Below are 19,568 nucleotides of genomic sequence, written 5' to 3' on the forward strand. Positions count from 1 at the left end.
TTATGAGCTTATGGGATAAAAGGTAAGAAATTTATATTATTTTGATCATGGTAAAATATTAAAGATGCTATTAGCATGGTTTTATGGCATTGGATTTGAAATCTAAATTCATGCATGAATTGTATTGCACTATATATTGTTTTAATTGCCTCAATAAGTTTATACTTAGCGTGTGATGATTTTCACGCGTAGGTAAAAATCAAAGAATAAGAATAAAGAGTTCAGAACGACATCAAGCATCGAGAGGTATATTTCAATATCAGTAAGACATCCTATTGTGAAATTTGATTTTAGATAGTGGCATGTAATTTGGAAATGTTTAATTTAATTATTGAGTAAATTTTTGGGAATTTTTATAATGATGAAAGGTTAATTTTTATGAGTTTTATATGTAAATTTTCGAAAGTTTCTGTAGCATGAACAGTAACCCCATTTTTTAACCAAAATTTCCAGTATGAAAAAGGGGTACCGATTCCCCTGCTACATGGAATTGATTCCCCCACTGTTCACAGTTAACTGTTCGGGTACTATTCACTATTCATAAATAAAAATATTTTGAATTAAATTGGTTACAACGAAACGAAATTTTTATGATATGATAATTTTATAATATCATTTACCATTTTAAGAAAATAAATCTTAAATTGCTCTCAAATTTTGAAATGATTTTGGAAAAATACGGGTGACATCTATAATTTGTATATGTATAATTATACGGGTTATGGGTGTTACATTTATTGGTATCAGAGCTATAGCTTTAGCCGATTCTAGGACTAAACCGAGGTTGTTTTTGAGTTAAAAAGTGTATACATGCCACTAGGATGTCAAAAGTTACTGATATTTGTATATATACTATGATGATGTTTATTGGGAGTAAAGTTACTTTTAATAATGTATGATGATTCTCACTATGTTCAGATGTTGAAATTAAAGACAAAGGTAATAAAGTCGAAATGGTTGAAAAGAATGTCGAGATTCAAATCGACAAAAAGGGAACATATATGACTTATTTAAAACACCTTAGAAGGGTGGATGTTATAAAGGATTTTTCTCCATTTTTGTGGAAAGAATCGATTAAAAAGTTTGAATGACTTACAAGAAAAGTCAAATCGAATGAGGATCCAGAGTAGATTTCTGAATATAGTGATGATTATGAGGTTCTCCAGGTAAGCTTAAATAAGTGAGAAATATTTAAGCTAGGCAATAAATTGTTAAAAGCATTGTTGATTTGAGCAAGAGGAAATACATAAGCGGTAATATGATTTCCGCTAAATGTTTAAAGAAAATTGAATTATTAGTAAATCAAATGGTTATGAGTTGGTTTGAAAATGGATATCAAGTCCATAAAATTGGATAGAGTTACCTTGTGAAGGTAAATATGTGAAAATGGATTGTCTAACTTTCCATGCTACAATGAATTATTGTTTAGATTGAGATGGATTCTCAAGAACTTTAAAAGTGTCAAGTTCGTAATGATAAGAAAAGGAGTAAATTTGTTTACTAGTGTGATTTTAGCATTAATTGCTATGAAGTTATTGCTACAAATTTATCAAGTTTTCTTATTGAATGATGTGAACAATGAAATTTTCATTTGAGATGGAAAATGTTGTAAATGTTCAAGAATAATTCCTATGGATCTGGATAAGTTATACAGATTTCCTTAATATGAAATAAGGAATTCTAAAGTAGAAATATTCGATTCTACTTGATATCGAGTGATATTATAACGGAAGACTCATAGGTCATGGTCACGGTCACGGTCACGGTCATGATACAAGGGTTAGAAGGACAAATAGTAAATGTCTGATAAAGATTCAGAAGCTTATGTTATTGATGAATCTGATGGGATTATCATTAACGAGTTTTAGAGCATTTTGATCATAAGTTGGTGGTCTCTGTAATAAGGTTGGGTTAATGGTCGCAAGAAGTGAAAAAAAATGCAGAGAAATTAAAATTTTTAATGATTGATGAAAAAGTGAAATCATCACTAATGTGATATCAACAATGGTTACGATTAAGATGATGTAAAAAGGATGCATAGCTTTTCTAGCTAAGGTGATAGATACTCAAGTATCTGAAGTAAGATTATATGTTATTTCCATAACTTGGGAATTTCCATAAGTCTTTTTAGATTTATTATTATGGGTTACCTCCAGATTGAGAGGTAGAATTCAATATTGATGGTTATCAAGACATTAATCTTGTATCTATGGGTTCATATCGAATGATTTCGATTGAGCTAAGAGAATAAAGAACTAATGCAAGAATTGATAGATGAAGGATGCATTAGACTGAATATTTTATACCTTGGGGTAAACAAGTATTGGTTATAAAAAAATGGATATATGCAACTATGTATAGATTATTGAAAAGATTATTGATAGTTAAACAAAGTAACTATCAGAAACAAATATCCTATTTTGAGGATTGATGACTTGTTTTATCAGCTTAAAAGGAGCAATAATGTTTCTAAAATTGATATTCGAATGGGATATCACCGGTTAAATTTTAAAGAGTAAGATGTTCCAAAGATAGTTTTCAAGAAACGGTATAGACACTATGCGTTCGTAGTAAAGCCGTTTGGTTTGAAAAAGGCTCAGGTAGCATTCATAGACTTGATGAATCAAGTATTTCAATTTTACTTGGATTAATTTGAGGTGGTTGTATTGATGACATTCGAGTATACTCGAATACGAAGATAGAGCATGATGTTCATATTGTATTGTGCTCGAGATAATTAAGAGTAAAAAGTTTTATGCCAAAATGTCAAAGTGTGAGTTTTGGCTATCAGAAGTTGCTCTTCTTGGTTATTATCGAAGGTTTGTGAAAAACTTTTCGATGGTTACTTCTCCTTTTATCAAGCTCTTGAGAAAGGATGTTTCATTTGCTTGGATTGAGAAATGTCAAGAGTGTTTTACAGTTTTAAAGAATATTTTAACAAAAGCACCAGTGTTGGTACAACTGGAATTGAACAAAAAGTATGTGGTGTATAGTGATACATCTCATAATGGGGAATTGAAGAAAGATATTCTTTCTGAAGCAAATTATAGTCCATTGACTATGCATTCAGTTGGGAAAAAAATGTATCAGGATGTAAAAAGTCATTTTGGTGGCCAAGTATGAAATGAAACAATATTGAGTTAGTTGATATACGTTTAACATGTCAACAAGTAAAAGTTGAGCATAAAGTGCTTTCGTAATTGTTGCAACTGATTTCTATAAAACTCCACTCTCAAGAGTAAACCATCTATTTATGGAATAAAATTCTTTTTTGGAAATTATCACTTAATTCCCTAAACTTTTTCCCAAATTTTATACTTTGGCCATCAAACTTCCAAAATTTACATTTTGGTCATTATCTAAATTTTTGGGGTATTACAAGTTCATAATCATATTTGGGTCAAGTCAAGAATTACAAGGGATACTCACGTATGATCTTAATCAATCAAATCATTACAAGAAGATATGACCTTCATAAAAAGTTTGGTTCTTCAATCAAGTTAGAAAAGACAAATCAAAGGTAGTAGTAAGCATATTGGTTATCGTGACTAAACACCAAATATTGCAAGACTTGGCCACCAATGTTAAATAGTACATGGACCAAGGCCACTAAAGTAGAAAATAGGGGAAATTTTATATGTGATGACTGAAGATCGTTCATGTAACACCCTAAACCAATACGAAATAGAGTCAACCGATTTAGAATGCCACACAGGACCACCAAAGTGGCTAACCTAAAATTTTTCTTTAAATACATTGGAAATCTTATATTAAAACCATTCAACCAAAATAAATCAACATAATTTTAATTGAGGTTTACATCGATAGCTCCCAAAATATGTATATAAAAAATAATACAATCGAGTATTTAAAAATAGAGTTACGAATCATATACAAAAATGTCTATGAATAATAAATGCCCTCCATATAAGTGACTCAAGACGCATTCTGCTGCTCGAAATGTTTGGAGCATCCTCTAAGCAATAGGATCCCCGAATTCTCCTCCTAATGACATGCACGCAGAAACAAATTCTGAACACTGAGCTTACTAGCCCAGTGCCACAATAACAACTAAACCATACTAAAAGTGCTCGTTAAATGCTCATGCTATCAAGTGCAATAAAAGGGTGAGTATACTCATATACTACACATTATTATCTAGTATACATCATGGTGTGGTTGGAGGGTTACACATCTTGGGACTCTCACCCCTCTTGTCTACAAAGGATATGGTACGAGATCTCTACGTCGGACACAACACCTAACTAACGTGCAGGGTGTTTGAGTCTCGCACCCTAGTTAGTCTCAAAGTGCCTCACCACTACCTAAGGATATCCGGACATTCTATACTTTTTTGCTAATTTCCTCTTCTAAAGTAGCTCATGTGTTCTAGTTATTTTCCCGAGTATCAACAAAGGCTAGTTTTATGTTATCCTAATTGATATTGTTTCTAGTTGTATGCCAATTATGGTTCTCACTTGTAGTCTTATTTGATGGTATATTAGTGTTCTAGGGCCCCTCAAATTTTCTTCTAATTCATGTAGACTACTTGCCCAAAAATGTACAATGGAACCAATACTCACCCCTAGGTATCGATACTATATGGTTAACACAAGTTGAACAATGGTGAGTAGTATCGATACTGTAGGGGCACTATCGATACTCTAGAACTTAGGGTATCAATACTTTTTGAGTACTGATACCAAAATTTTCTTTGATGTTTTAAAAAAAATAACTCGGTATCGATACTCATATAGGAAGTATCAATACTCTACCTATGATTTCAATTCTCAATGAAGAAGTATCAATACTTCTATACTAAAGTTCCCTCATTTTGTTCCTCGCAAGAACAATATCTGTAACACCCTAAACCCAAATCGGCCTATAGTGCCACATTGGACTACTGAGGCAACCCTTGATTCTCAAAATATGTTCATTTATTTTCTTAAAACATACTAAATGGTATGATAGATAAAACATAAATATTATATAAAATCATTTTACAAACTGGAGCTCCGTGACACACAATTTAAAATAAAATAATAAAACTATGAGTTTAATAAACTGAATATATAAGTAAGGAACTATGAATACATATGCCCACTAAGCTATGGTATGGTACTTTGAAGGAGATGCTGAAATCCTACTGTGACGGTGCTCCTCGAACTACTCATGCTACTAACCTGCCAACGAAAAACATCTAAAGATTGAGCTTACAAAGCCTTGCAATATAATCGCTAATCTAGAGTAGCATAAGAATTCATAAACCCAAGCATGTTAAGGATCTGGTGCTAAACAGTAGGTACATACATGATCTAGTCAAGTGTTACCTACTTAAGGCTTAGCTGTTCTATTTCTAAAGTTTGGGTCTTTAACCCTAATGATTGTTTGTTATACATTATCTAAAAGCTATGGTTATTCTATTGTACATTACCAGAATGTGATAATGAATCTACTGTGCATTATCTGAATACAATACTAACTTTGGTATGCATTATTTGAAAGTAATATCGGTTCTACTATGTAGATACTAATATATGATACAACACAATAAACAATAATTTTTGGATGAAATCATGGTGTGACTAAGGGATTCTGCATCTTGAAGATCACGCACCCCTTAGCATTGCCGAAGCATCATCAGATACTCGTCGGTGAGATCTAAAATTCTACATCGGAAACGAACACTTACCGACTTACTCTATTAAGTCTTGGGGTATCTGGCACCTAATCGGAAATGAAGTGTCGTAATATTGACTTGGATCTACTAACTGGAAAACAAGACAATCACCCTATTACTAGAGTAACTCGGGTGTCCTGGCTGTTTTCCAAGAGTCACACAAGGACTAATTTTATGAAATTCATAACTGTTACTGTTTTAGATGTTCCTATTACTAATTTTGTTTCTATTACTGAGTTATTATTACTTATCTATATTGATCTAGTTATAAACTAATAGAGGATATTTTAGTCATTCTTTGACTCTAGGGAAGTCTCTACGCGATTCGAGACTTTAAGTTGCGAATCGAGACTTTAAGATGATTACTGCTTTTAATACTTTTACCTAGGGTTCTGATTGGCTCGGTATTTGACTCGGGTTCGTTTCTGGGTAGCGATGCTCTAATCGATAATCCTACGCTTCCCCTTAATTTGCCCTCGAATTAAAGGAATATCTGAACATCCAACATTCTTGATCACTATTACGGTATCTTACAGGCTGATTATATATTCGTACCTCTCGTCAGTACAACCTATGCACTGGTCCTTCAACCATATATGTACGATACATGATCACTGAAGATGCTTGGACATGTTATACTTACTGTGGTTACTCTGGCTGTAACCCACTCTCATGAGTGTCTATTGGCTCCTTTAGCCATTTATGTCTCTTTTGGACTAAGTCTTATCCTTACGGACGACCGCAAGCTATTACGAACCTTAATATGTTCGCATCTAATCATTTTGAGTGCGTAGTATCGATACTCTAGGCTAAGTTTTGATACTCCTAGAAAGTATCGATACTAAAATGGATTCTGATGCGAAAAATATCAATACTCTTGGAAAATATCGATACTTTAAGGTAAAGTATCGATGCTCTTGAAAATTATCGATACTTTGAGGTAAAGTATCGATGCTCTTGAAACATATCAATACTCTTGGCCTGAAATCCCTAAATTTTGCCCCAATTCATCCAATATCGATACTTTTCATCTCAGTGTCGATTCTCTTTCCCATAATTGAGTATTTTAGGCTCAGGAAACACTTGAAATTCACCCCAAATGAATTTGTTTGAGTTCTAAATTGATTATGAAGTTCTAGTAAGTTATTTAGTGTCCCTAGGTGTCTTAAAAACATATTTTAAACACCTAAAATGTGATTTAACTGAGAAATCAAATATAAACTCTAAAATGTTCAAATACTCAAATCTTAGCAAAAACTTGTAATTTATGGAATCTAAATACTCCAAAGGATTAGAAATACACTACCTTGATGATTGAATTCTGAAATTGAGCACCTTTAGCTAGAAGTCATCACCCACCAAGACTTTGATGATAAAACCCTCAACTTTCTCTTGCAAACAAAAAACCCATGGTTTGAATGGTTAAATCCATGTTTCTTAAGGGGTTAACAACGAAAATAAAACTTGAAATGGGCTCAAGAGCTTACCTTTACTAAGAAAATTGGAAATGAGGGAGGAAGAGAAAATGAGAAGATAGGAAAATAAAGAGAAAATAGAGATGAAAAACATAAAAATTCTCCATCTTTCCAAAATAGGAAAATTACACTAAAGGTCCTTCCTCATAATCTCCTTTTTATACTTAATTGGGCTCAAGTCTAATCCAGTTAAGCCTAACAACTTCAATTATAAATTCTATGGGATCCACTTACCTCTCGGGTAGACCCGAAACTATTAGCCTGGAATTTGGGGTGTTACAACTTTCCACTCCTTAAAAGAAATTTCATCCTCAAAATTTACTTGATTCAAACGACCTCTCCGTAGGTCAACCCTAATAAATCTGGAAGCGCTTATACCCTATAAAAATGCTTCTCAAGGAAGTACTCCCCCCAATCTGACGTGTTGTTTGGGACTCGCAAAATTTGTCTACGATTTTCTTAGGGTGCCATCCACAATGAATCTTAAGAGAAAACCTTCAAAGATCAATAACTAAGGGAATCACATTTTGGCTATCTGATGGACTAGTATTGCACGCTTGAATTATTTTTCTGCGAATAACATTACTCCAAAATCACTGCTATCATTGAATCCATCTCTGGCTAACCTTACTCAATCGAGTTAATTCACTGCATAACCCAATAATCCTTTTACATGATAAACATAGGTAATTTTTCATGCCAATTTGAAGATCCTATGGCACTTTCCAACACTGTCTCAATACCACTATTGAAGACATGCTAAAAATTCTTGACTAATGTCGATCTCCATGCTTCCACTATGCCAGTCTTTTTAATAATCAACCATGCTACCTGACTGTTTCTTATTATCTTGCTACTTGCATAGCCCTACTATCTTGATCGAGTATCTAAGGCACTAATAACTAAAAATAGACCCCTTACCGAGTGAATCTGACAACATCTGACTCTCTTAGAGAGCATAGCTCAGAAGACGAAGACCTGTCATAACCGCACTCTGACTAAGGATTCTAATATTCTGTCTCACATTCAATATTATCTACCATTATTGGGCTATTCAACGATGACTATCACTAGTCATACGACTCTTAACAAACTTAGATTTCTTTGATCTGAAGCACTAAAATTATCGATACTATGCAACATTGACTACTGTTGTATGTTGGATATAGCTCGCGCTCATATACCAACACGAAGGTACCACTGACGAGGCTCAACTCATCTAGTTGATTCACTCACTGTTTAAGCAACAAGACATACTAGTGACACCTGGGGTTCACTGGACCTCGACACTCAATCTCACTATGAAAACCTATAGTACACTTAGAATCTCGGGTGAAATTCTAGAATTGCTGCATTGGAATATACATCGAGCCAACAATTGCCCTTAGGTCGACGATTTAGTCTGGTTCCAAGCCCTCAATGACTTTCTAAGGTAACATTGTCTAATCCACTAAGGTCTACTTGTTTGCCACTTGGATCCATACCCTTGGATATATGATATCTCATCTACACCATTAACACCTTATCTATGTATCTCTTTGATATACCAAGCTGAATCAAAAATTGGTTAATTCGCTTCACTACTCTCATGTCTAAAAAAATTGACACCTCATAGAGAAGGTTCTTGATAAAATTGAACTACTGAGGTCACTTTACTCGATCGAGCTGAGACATTGTTACTGGAATTGAGGCAACCTTCACCATAGGCGCTAAGGATCTACATCCATAACACTTAAAACTTTAAAGCACATTAATCGTTGATTCTTACGTCACTAATCACACTCTAGGTAATCCAATACTCTACCGGAGATTCTAAAGCTTGGCACTGATGATGGAACTAGTGACCTCCCAGGAGACCCTACAATGACCTTTGACTTGGCTGGAGTGACTTAACTGGCGTTACTCTTCTCTGCTCACACGGAACTCTGGTTCTTCCTGCTACTGAATGAGATAGACATACTAATAAGAAAGACATTACATTTGTGGTGCTTGACTCACCCAATAACCTTATTCTCATGCTTTGCTTTGAAGCACTCTAAACGGGTCTCTCAGTAATTAAATATTGATATCCAAATAAATCCCCTCAAGGGAGTTATTGAACTTTAAGGACTTGCCCACAACCAACTTTGGAGCATAACAACTCAACCTAAGAAGGTCACCACTAAAATTTAAACACTGAGCGATCTCCCTATACTAGCTGATAGAATTGCACTCTCTAATCATCCACAAGTGCCTCATTAATATACTTGTTTTTTACTCGCCCGAGAACTGATTCTGCTTGGTACCTTTGTCTGTAGGGACATTCCTACAGTCTCCCAGTGATTAATAATATCACCTTGAGCACAATAGAGATGCATTCTAACTTACCCTCTAGGGTAAGGTAAACTGCCTGGAAGTCCAATGGTCATTCACAATCATTGATTGAATGATCTCAAATCCTTACCGCCTAAACCAAGAAAGTTGTTTGCATGATATTTCCTTAACCTCTATACTGGGGATTCTGCTGGAACCAACAAATGCTAGGTGGTTAATTGAACTGTCTATGTTCTAGGAGTAACGTCCACTACCTCTCGGAGAGTAGAAGTTAAATCTCTAAAGAAGGTTGCCTCTGTGACACTCGTTTCTAATGTGACTCCTAAATCGCTGCCTTGGTAGAATTCGTTACTGACTTTACTGGGTAAGAGGCTTTCCTCTTTATCTAATTCCCTGAATTATATTCAACTCTATATGCTATCGTAAATTTTGAAACTTAGGCGAAGGAAGGAAGCACCATCAGGATTCCAGACTTATACAAGTACTTTCATTACCTAGAGACATGTATTTATTGACACCTTACTAATACTGACCACTTACTAATACTGACCACTAGGTCCTAGGAACGACTCAACCTGATACTCTGATACCACTAAATGCAATACCATAAACCCAAATGAGCCTAGAGTGCCACATTGGGCTACCGAAGTAACCCTTGATTCTCAAAATATGTTCTTTTATTTTCTTAAAACATATTGAATGATATGATAGATAAAACATAAATATTGTATAAAATAATTTTACAAACTGGATCTTCGTGAAACATAATTTAAAATCAAATAATAAAACTCTGAGTTTAATAAACTGAATACATAAGTGAGAAACTATGAATACATATACCCACTAAGCTATGGTACGATACTCTGAAGGAGATGCTAGAAGTCTTACTGGTGCTCCTCAAACTGCTCATGCTACTAACTTGCCAACATGAAATATTTGAAGGTTGGGCTTACAAAGCCCAACAGTAGGTACATGCATGATCGAGTCATGTGCTACCTACTTAAGACTTAGTTTTTCTATTTTTGAAGTATGGGCTCTAACCGTAATATTTGTATTTGTTATACATTATCTGAAAGTTATGCTTATTCTGTTGTGCATTACTTGAATGCGATACCGAATCTACTGTGCATTGTCTGAATGCAAGACTAATTATGGTATGCATTATCTGAAAGCAATATTTGTTCTACTATGTAGATACTAATATATTATACAACATAACAAACCATAATTTGTGGCTAGCATCATGGTGTGGCTGAGGGATTTTGCATCTTAGAGCTCACACACAGCTCTAATACTACTGAAGCACCATCAGGTACTCCTGGGTGAGATCCGAAATTATGTATCAAAAACGTACACCCACCAACTTACTCCATCGAGTCTTGGGCAATATGCCATCCAGTCAGTAATGAAGTGTTGTAGTACTAACTTGGACCCATTGACTGGCAAAAAAGACAATCACCTTATTACTAAAGTAACTCGGGTGTCCTAGCTGTTTCCCAAGTGTCACACAAAGACTAGTTTTATGACATTCCTAACTGTTATTGTTTAGTTGTTTCTATTATTGATTTGTTTGTTTTTGTTACTAAGTTATTATTGATTTTCTTTCCAAGACGGGAAAATTACACTAAAAGACATTCCTCATATTTATGAAATTCATGAATCTCCTTTTTATACTTAATTAGGCTCAAGTCTAATCCAATTGAGCCCAAAAACTTGAATTATAAATTTCGCAGGGTCCACTTACCTCTCGTGTAGACCTAAAACTACTAGGCTAAAATTTATAGAGTTACAATATAGATACTATTCTTTCAGTATCGATACCCAAACCCAAAAATGCATTGTTTGGGCACGAATAATACTTACAAAGTTACTAAGATTCTCTACTAAGGTCCCCCAACATTATTAAGTCTTATGTATAAAGTATGGGATCATAATAGGTTCTTAAACATGCAATAAACACTAATTTCGTGAATCTATTATGAATGATCTACAACTCAAAATCTTTAGCTAGATGCATTCTAATCATTCCTGAATGGTATGAAAGAGTTATAAATGTGTTAGCTAAACTTCCTAACTGCTGTAAATCCCCTCAAATCACCCAAGGTTCAATTTCTCTTTCCCTATTGACTTGGAGCTTTCTCTTACCTCTTTCACTAATCAAAATAAGGTAAATGAGTTACTAACTCATTTTAGAAGCTTGGCTTGAAGTTAAGGATACTTCAACACATTTAAATCCACCAAAAATAATCTGGAAACTTTTGGTTTAATAAACCCTCACTAAAACCCATCTATGGCTACAATGGCTCAAGTTTTGTGTTTGAAGGCTTAAATTAAAGCTCTTGAGATGGGGATTTCATTTCTTACCTTGGAACTCTTAAACTAGGCTTGATGAAATAAAAGATTCAACACTTGTTATAGTATTGGAGAGGAAAAATATGGTGAGAAGGAAAGGAAGAAGAGAAAGAGATGATAGTGAAAAAGATAAAGGAAACTGACATGATATCATAAAAAATGAAAGAATTTTAGCTTTTGAAATTCTTAAGGGTGAAATTACCTTTTTACTCCTATCTTTTTTCACCCATGATTAAAAATACCCTTTTAAAAATTAAATGGGGCTCAAACTAAGCCTAATCCGAACTGTAAATGAACTAAGCTATCCTAAAAGGCTATTGGGCTTGTCTAAACCGACTCGGGTTAACCCATAACTCCTAACCCAAGTTTTGGGATGTTATAACTCTCTAATCCTATTAAAAAAATTTCATCCTTGAAATTTACTTGAGTAGAAAAGATGTGGATACTGAAGATGTAATTCCTCATCGATTTCCCAAGTTACTTCGTCGACGCCATTGTTCTTCTACAAAATCTTCACTAGGGGAATCTACTTGTTTCTTAGCTCCCTCACTTACCTTGCTAAGATTCTTATCGAATCTTCCTCATAGGTCATGTCTTGACTACCTCGATTTTCTCTAAGGGTATGATGTGAGAGTGTTTAGAACGGTACCTCCTGAGGATGGATATATGGAAAACGTTGTGGATACATTCCAACTCTAGGGGTAAGCCAAGCGGTAAGCTACAGGTTTAAATCTCTCAAAAACCTTGTATGACCCTATAAAACATAGGGTTGATGTGCGGGGTTGATGCTATGATAATGCTACAACAAAGTGCAAGCATACACTATTGTATCCAAGTAATAAAGTGGACATTATAAAAGCTTCAGATGTCAAACCCATAGAGAGCAAAATAGATTATAATAGAGTTGTGTGAAAGATTCCAAAGAATTTATTGTTGAATGATGAAAAATGAAATAGACAACAAGGTATAGAAATCAGAATGGTAAGTAACGGGCAATGTAACAACATTCAGAAGACCAACAGATCAACGATTTAATGCATGCGGGTATTATTTGACAGTTCCCACTATGACTATGCTTGAAACATTGCATTCATGTGTCTTACAATGATTAACACCATTCAATTAACAAGAATCAACATTCATTAATTCAATTTAATCAAACAATGTTGGACCCTTGGCAGCATATATTTCTATATACTAACTTTGCTTTTTCACAAACACCAACGCTGCACAAAAGATAGTATGAAAAATCCATAACTTTTATTTCTAAAACCTATAGAAACACATACAAAAAGATAAATTTATTTATAAATATTCTCATAATCACAACAACACATAAAAACAAACTTTAAACATAAAATATAACAAGAGACATTTAATCAAACACCTTATATTCAAAAACAAAATAACATTCAGAATAAAGAATTATTCTACTAAATAATTATCACTTCCCTATCTTAACAAAGGGATGAAAATATATTAGAACTCCTCTTGATCGCTGCTACTACACAGCAGTGCTCCCTGGCTACTGTTGCACTCCCCGGTGAATTGTTTAGGCCACAATGGAGATGGTAGAAATAAAAAGAAAAACGACTAGGGTTTTCCAAGATGGGAAAATTGTTTAGAAAATATTATATTTATAGCCCATTAAATGCAAACTTTCCACTAATAGGAAAATTCCTTTTTTTATGATAATTTCTTTTTAAAATTCAAATTTCAACCCTTATCCTGCAGCCTTATCACTTCCTAAATTTTCTCTCACAGCCTTATCACTTCCTAAATTTTCTCCAAACGCTTGGTTACTCAGTAGTTGTTGCAGAATTGTCTTGATAATCCATTCTAGTGAAAGACATTTTATAAAGGATAAACTAGATAGTGACCTAATTTGCACTCCTTATGCGTCCATTGATGGTTAACTGGCAGATATACTTACCAAAGGATTGCTTGGGAAGATTTTTCAGAAGTTAGTAAGTTGAGAATGGATGATATCCACTTCCCAACTTGAGGGGGAGTGTCAAATTCCAGTTTCCTAAATAGGAAATATTGGTTGTATTAACTAGATATTCTATAAATATCTTAGTGATTATAGTCCCTAACTTTGAGGGATTTATTCTAGGTCAAATATTCTTAGAATCAATCTCTTTTTTAGTTTAGGGTTTCCTAACTTAGGCTTATTAGATCTATAAGAATCAATGTAAAATTTATATGAATCAATCAATCGAATCATGTCACTTTTTGGCAATAATATGCCTAAATTGTTTTCTTTAACTTACACCTCGTACTATATAGTGATGTAATTAAAATGTCTTGGGTCCAGACCTAGGGTCCTAAATACATTGGTGTTAATATCCGAATCCAATATTATGATAAATTCAATAAGGTTAGTCAATGAAACACACAACACAAATGGCAATCTGAAACGAATCCGCTGCAGAGTAAGTTTCAACATTCATTTTAAAGCCCCGTTTAAATGTGGCTCCTAGTTTAACTTATTGTTGGTCATTGGTCATAAATTAGGTAGTCGATGCTCATATTGATCTATCTTTTCAATTTTGTTATAGGTTATTGTTGTTCATATGTTGGTTCTAGAGAAGAGCAATAGGAAATGTGATGACTTAAAATCAAATATGCAATCCAGACTTCTAATTGTTGATATTCCACTTGCTTGCTTTATATTGGGTGAGTTACTCTGTTTAAGAGATTATTGATGCATCTTATGTATTTGTCTATTTGCCTATGCTTCCTGTAGTGTACACAATTTTTGATATGCTATTTTCATTCGTGGTATATTTTGTTGAACTTAGCATTGATACCTCAAACTTTACTAGGTTAAGCTTTATATTAGAGGTTCCAAAAGATCAAACTTGGTGGCAAGAGAAGCATGCCCAATCTAGCTCATTTCTTTCTTGAAGATTTTACTCTTATCTTCCTTGCGGCTCTTCTATGTGCATTTCAAGGAAGAAATTTCAAGGCAGAAGGAGGGATGGACAAATAGTTCTTGTTAAAAAAATATACAAGACTGATTGTTTCAAAGTAAACAATGTCACAACTCGTAGCAACAAATAACAACCGGCTTTCTTTGATACCAAACGGCTCAAACTTTGTCACTTCCATCAAACGTAGATACATGTGTTCGACACTACACATCATTGAGAATATATAAATCGCAAACCAATATAAATAGTACAAAGGTGCATGGGCCGCTCTTGTATAATTACACTAACTCCTCTCGGCTATAAATACCACTCTCCCCCGTAAACTCTCTCACAACTTCCTATCAACCGAAAAACTAATACAACAATCTTGTCAACCAATATAACACCTGGTAATCCTCTTATATTTGATTCAGAAGTTCGTTTGATCTTTCGTTATAAGGTAATTTTGTTATAGTATTTTTTATAATTATATATGATTATTTGAAAAAAATATTATACTAATTGTTTTCAATTAAATTTTGTGTTTGTAAAATTGGAAACTGGAGCATTACATTGAAATATTTTTACCGATAAGGTAATAATATAACATTATATTATTTAAATTATTTACGTTATTGTGTAAAAATTTTATTTCCTTATATTTTAATTCATATATTATTTATTTAATTAGGCTTGTTTCAGGTTTATTTTTTGCAGATATAAGATTGTCTCACTTTCAAACTTTAAGAATGACGTGAATTTCAGCTATTGTTTATTATGATAGAGAAATTCAGGAAGATGAAACCAGCATTGTTTTCGTATCAAATCATTATGTTAAAATATCCTTCAAGAGAAACATAACACTTGAGGAGCTGATAACGAAGATTTCAAGGAAGGTTCATGTTCGAAGTACTAGAAGAATGTCGTCGCTTCAGTACAGATTTCCAACATCATTGTTGCCATTAGCTTATACAACGTTCGAACTATCGAAAAATAATGATGTTGAAATGATGGTTGATTCTCAAAATAATTATTCAGACGTCATTACGGAGATGCATGCAAAGTTTGTTGAAGTACGTGCTATTTGGGGTTTGTCATTAAGCTTCCACTATGGGCTAGCTGAACAAGCTGACAACCCGACTACAGTAATGTGTAATGATTTTAATGCCATAATGGGAAATCCACATCATGGTTCCGTCCCATCAACTACAATGGGAAGACATTCATCAACAACTCCTTATGATGGGTCCATGAACAATCCGTATGGCAACATCACGTCCAGTTCAAGGGGAATGAATTCATCTGCCAATTTCTTTGGCCTTAATATGGAGATACCCTCGACACAACAATCTGTGTAGTTTCCATTTGACACGATTGCTTCAAGCTCTAGGGGAGGCATTCGACTGTGAGCTTTTTCGATCTCAATGTCGATATGCCTTCTAGTTCAAGGGGAAGGTATGCAAGTAGTAGGTTCTTAGACCTAAATGTGGAGAGCATGGAGGAACCATCATCTCCACCAGAAGAACCGGTGGTCCTGAGATTGGACTATTCATTAACCCATAATCACCGCAATTCAACTCCGATGATGATGATGATGTAGATGAAGTTCCCTCAAATATGTCACAAACTGACCCTCCAGCACACATGTATGAAGCTGATTATAGTGCAATGTACGGGCCAAAATTTGCAGATATGCCTCATCTTGGTGACTATGGATATTACTCATCAATAAATAATGGTGAGTTATCTTTAGGCATGGAGTTTTCAAGCAAGGAAGAAGCGATGATGGCTATAAAAAATTACAATATCTGTAATTCTGTTCAATCCAGAGTCGACCACTCCACGACAGAAAAATATGTATGCCATTGTGCCTGACGCGAAAACGGATGAAATTGGATGGTTCGCGTATCGAAGAAGGATACACTTACATCAGCCTCATCGATAAAGAAATGTGGACAAACGCATATGATGGTGGATATCGATAAGGACATATGACGACCAACTTGGCTGAGGCAATCAATTCGACCGTAAAGGGTGCAAGTCACTTACCTGGATGCAAGGCGGTCATGTCTATCACCCTAGATTAGTTGCAGATCTACAAAAAAAATGTTGTATCAAATGGAATGTCTGTAACAAGCTTCTCTAGAACACATACATTGTTTCATGTCACAAAGTTGTCGCGACCTCTTCAATGGATTGAAGCTGTGTCGTTAAGAGTAAATCTACGGGACAGATGCTGTGACTGTGGGTTTTTTCAAGCTCTGAAGTATCCATGCTCTCATGTGATAGCAGCTTCCTCACATACCCGTCAAGACTATAATCATTTTGTGGATCCCGTTTACCTACTATCAGAAGTTTTAAGGTATACGAATTTGAGTTCCCCCCATAGGTAATGACAAGACCTTGATGAGTTCAAATTGGGTTCCGATTGTACCAGATCTGAGTTTATTGAGAGAGCGTGGTCATCCAAAATCTACTCGAATTCATTGTGATATGGATATTCGAGAAACATATAGACACGACAAAAAATGTGGGCATTGTAGAAACTTAGGACACACTAGAAGAATATGTCCACTTCTTTTCTCATTAAGTAACCATTGATGAGGAACTGATGTAATTGTTTTTTATCAAATAATAATTCTTGTACTTTAATTTGCATTTACTTAAAGTTAATTTCATTCAATAACCGCTGATGAAGATTAAAAAAACGATACAAGAAAACGAGATTGGACGTTGGCATTATATGTGATTATAATAAAAGAGATAATAAGTGACAAACTTAAGAAAGTTATTGAACACAATTAAATTTTATCAAACTAATAGCAATTTGGTATTTGAATATAATTTTAAATACAACAAACTTACAATAAGTATTAAATGGTAAATAATAACCAAATTACAATAACTAATATTAAATGGTAATAAACAAAATCAACAAAATAAATTAACAAAAAGCCTAACAAAATTAACAAAAAAATTAAAAAAAATCCAACGAAATTAACAAAATAAAGTAAGTATTAAGTGATAAGTAATAAAAAAATTACAATAAAAAAAGTTCAATAAACAACTAAAAACATATATAATAAAATATAAAAATATATCGATGTCTGCGGTGCGAATGTGTTCCGCAGGGCGGTGGCTGTTGTCTCATGGAGGATTTATGCGTATAACTGGTTATGACTCCACGCTGTCATCACATCATCATCATCATCATCATATAAAAATATATCGATGTCTGCGGTGCGAATGTGTTCCGCAGGGCGGTGGCTGTTTGTCTCATGGAGGATTTATGCGTATAACTGGTTATGACTCCACGCTGTCATCACCATCATCATCATCATCATCATCATCATCATCATCATCGTTGTCGTCAAGAGCAGCTACATTTTTTTTTATGAAGAACTGATGACGATGTATCACCTCCATAGAATAAGGACCCTGGAGGTGTATGACTGACTATCCCACCGCCTTGCGATAACTGGAAAAACTCATAAAACCCAGACATCGATGAGTGAGAAATTTGTACAGGAGGTGACTGTGCGACGACTAGCGGTGATGAGGCTGCACCCGCCAAATAACCAAAATATGAACCCCAAGTCAGATATGCAAACATAGACCCATAATATCATCCATGAGGGGTCATATAACTCTGTGACGGTGGCGGCGGCGGGGTCATAAAACCAGGGGACGGTGGTGGTGGTGGCATCTGGTAAGGGAAAGGCGATGATAGCATCATATATGGTTGCGGTATGTAAGTCGTTGCAGACGGTGGCTACTGTGAAGGTCCTACTGGTGCTGCTGAGGACGAACCGAAAGTACCTACTCTCTATCCACGAGTCGGGGGATGATGAGGTTGTGACGGTGCACGTCTCTGTCGATGTTACTGAAAGGTCCGCCCTCGTGCATCCTCGGAAAGCAGAAACAATTTCTCGTTACTGTTGAACCACTCATAATAACAGGATGCAACCTTCAAGAGGTCATCATAAATGGGCTCTCTATGGGGAAGGCGCTGATGTCAATCCTCCCACATCACGACCAACTTATGATGCTTCACCAGCCAATCTGTATCCGACTTGCCGCGTAGAATTGTGCTATGCTACTCGTCAATATTGCGAGGTACTTCCGAAATTGTTTGTACAAAACCAAATTGTCGGACCACGCGATCATTGAAGTGTCACTCGACGATCGCATAACAGATCAAAGGGACTATCGCCATCCAAACATCTGATGGGCCCCTCAACTCAGGTGGAATACACATCCTCACATCATCATGACAATATGGAACTCATTCAAACTAAAACAAATATATATAATTTTTATCAAAATAATAATCTAATTATATAACTATAATACAAAATCGATTTTTAAACATTAAAATGCATACCTCTGTGTCGGCCTTCTGATCGATTAGCTCCCTCATTTTTTTCTAAATCATCATGTAGCTCCCGATGATTTTTCCTGTCAGTAGACCACCTATTCAAGGAAAATTTTTTATTATACACTGTATAAATTTATTAATATACGAAATTAGTTTTATAATTACCTCAATAGTAGCGGAAATACGAACAAGTTCTTCAACAACATGACGTAAAAAGGCAATCGATACCATACCCAAGACTGCAGCAGAAGGAGACATTTGCCGATAGCATTTTTCCTATAGTCAGTCGCTCGACACATCTCCCTATACAGGAAAGCCAAAACTGTCGAGCCCCAACTCAGTGATCCGGCCAGATGAAAGTCGCCAAGATGTCGCAACCACATACAGTGAACTTGGTTGCGTGATTTGTCCGGCATCAGCAACCCTCCTATCACCTGCAGTATGCATGTGCGTGC

Source organism: Hibiscus syriacus, unplaced genomic scaffold, assembly GCF_006381635.1.
Source record: "Hibiscus syriacus cultivar Baekdansim isolate YM2019G1 unplaced genomic scaffold, ASM638163v2 tig00110998_pilon, whole genome shotgun sequence".
Classification (NCBI taxonomy): domain Eukaryota; kingdom Viridiplantae; phylum Streptophyta; class Magnoliopsida; order Malvales; family Malvaceae; genus Hibiscus; species Hibiscus syriacus.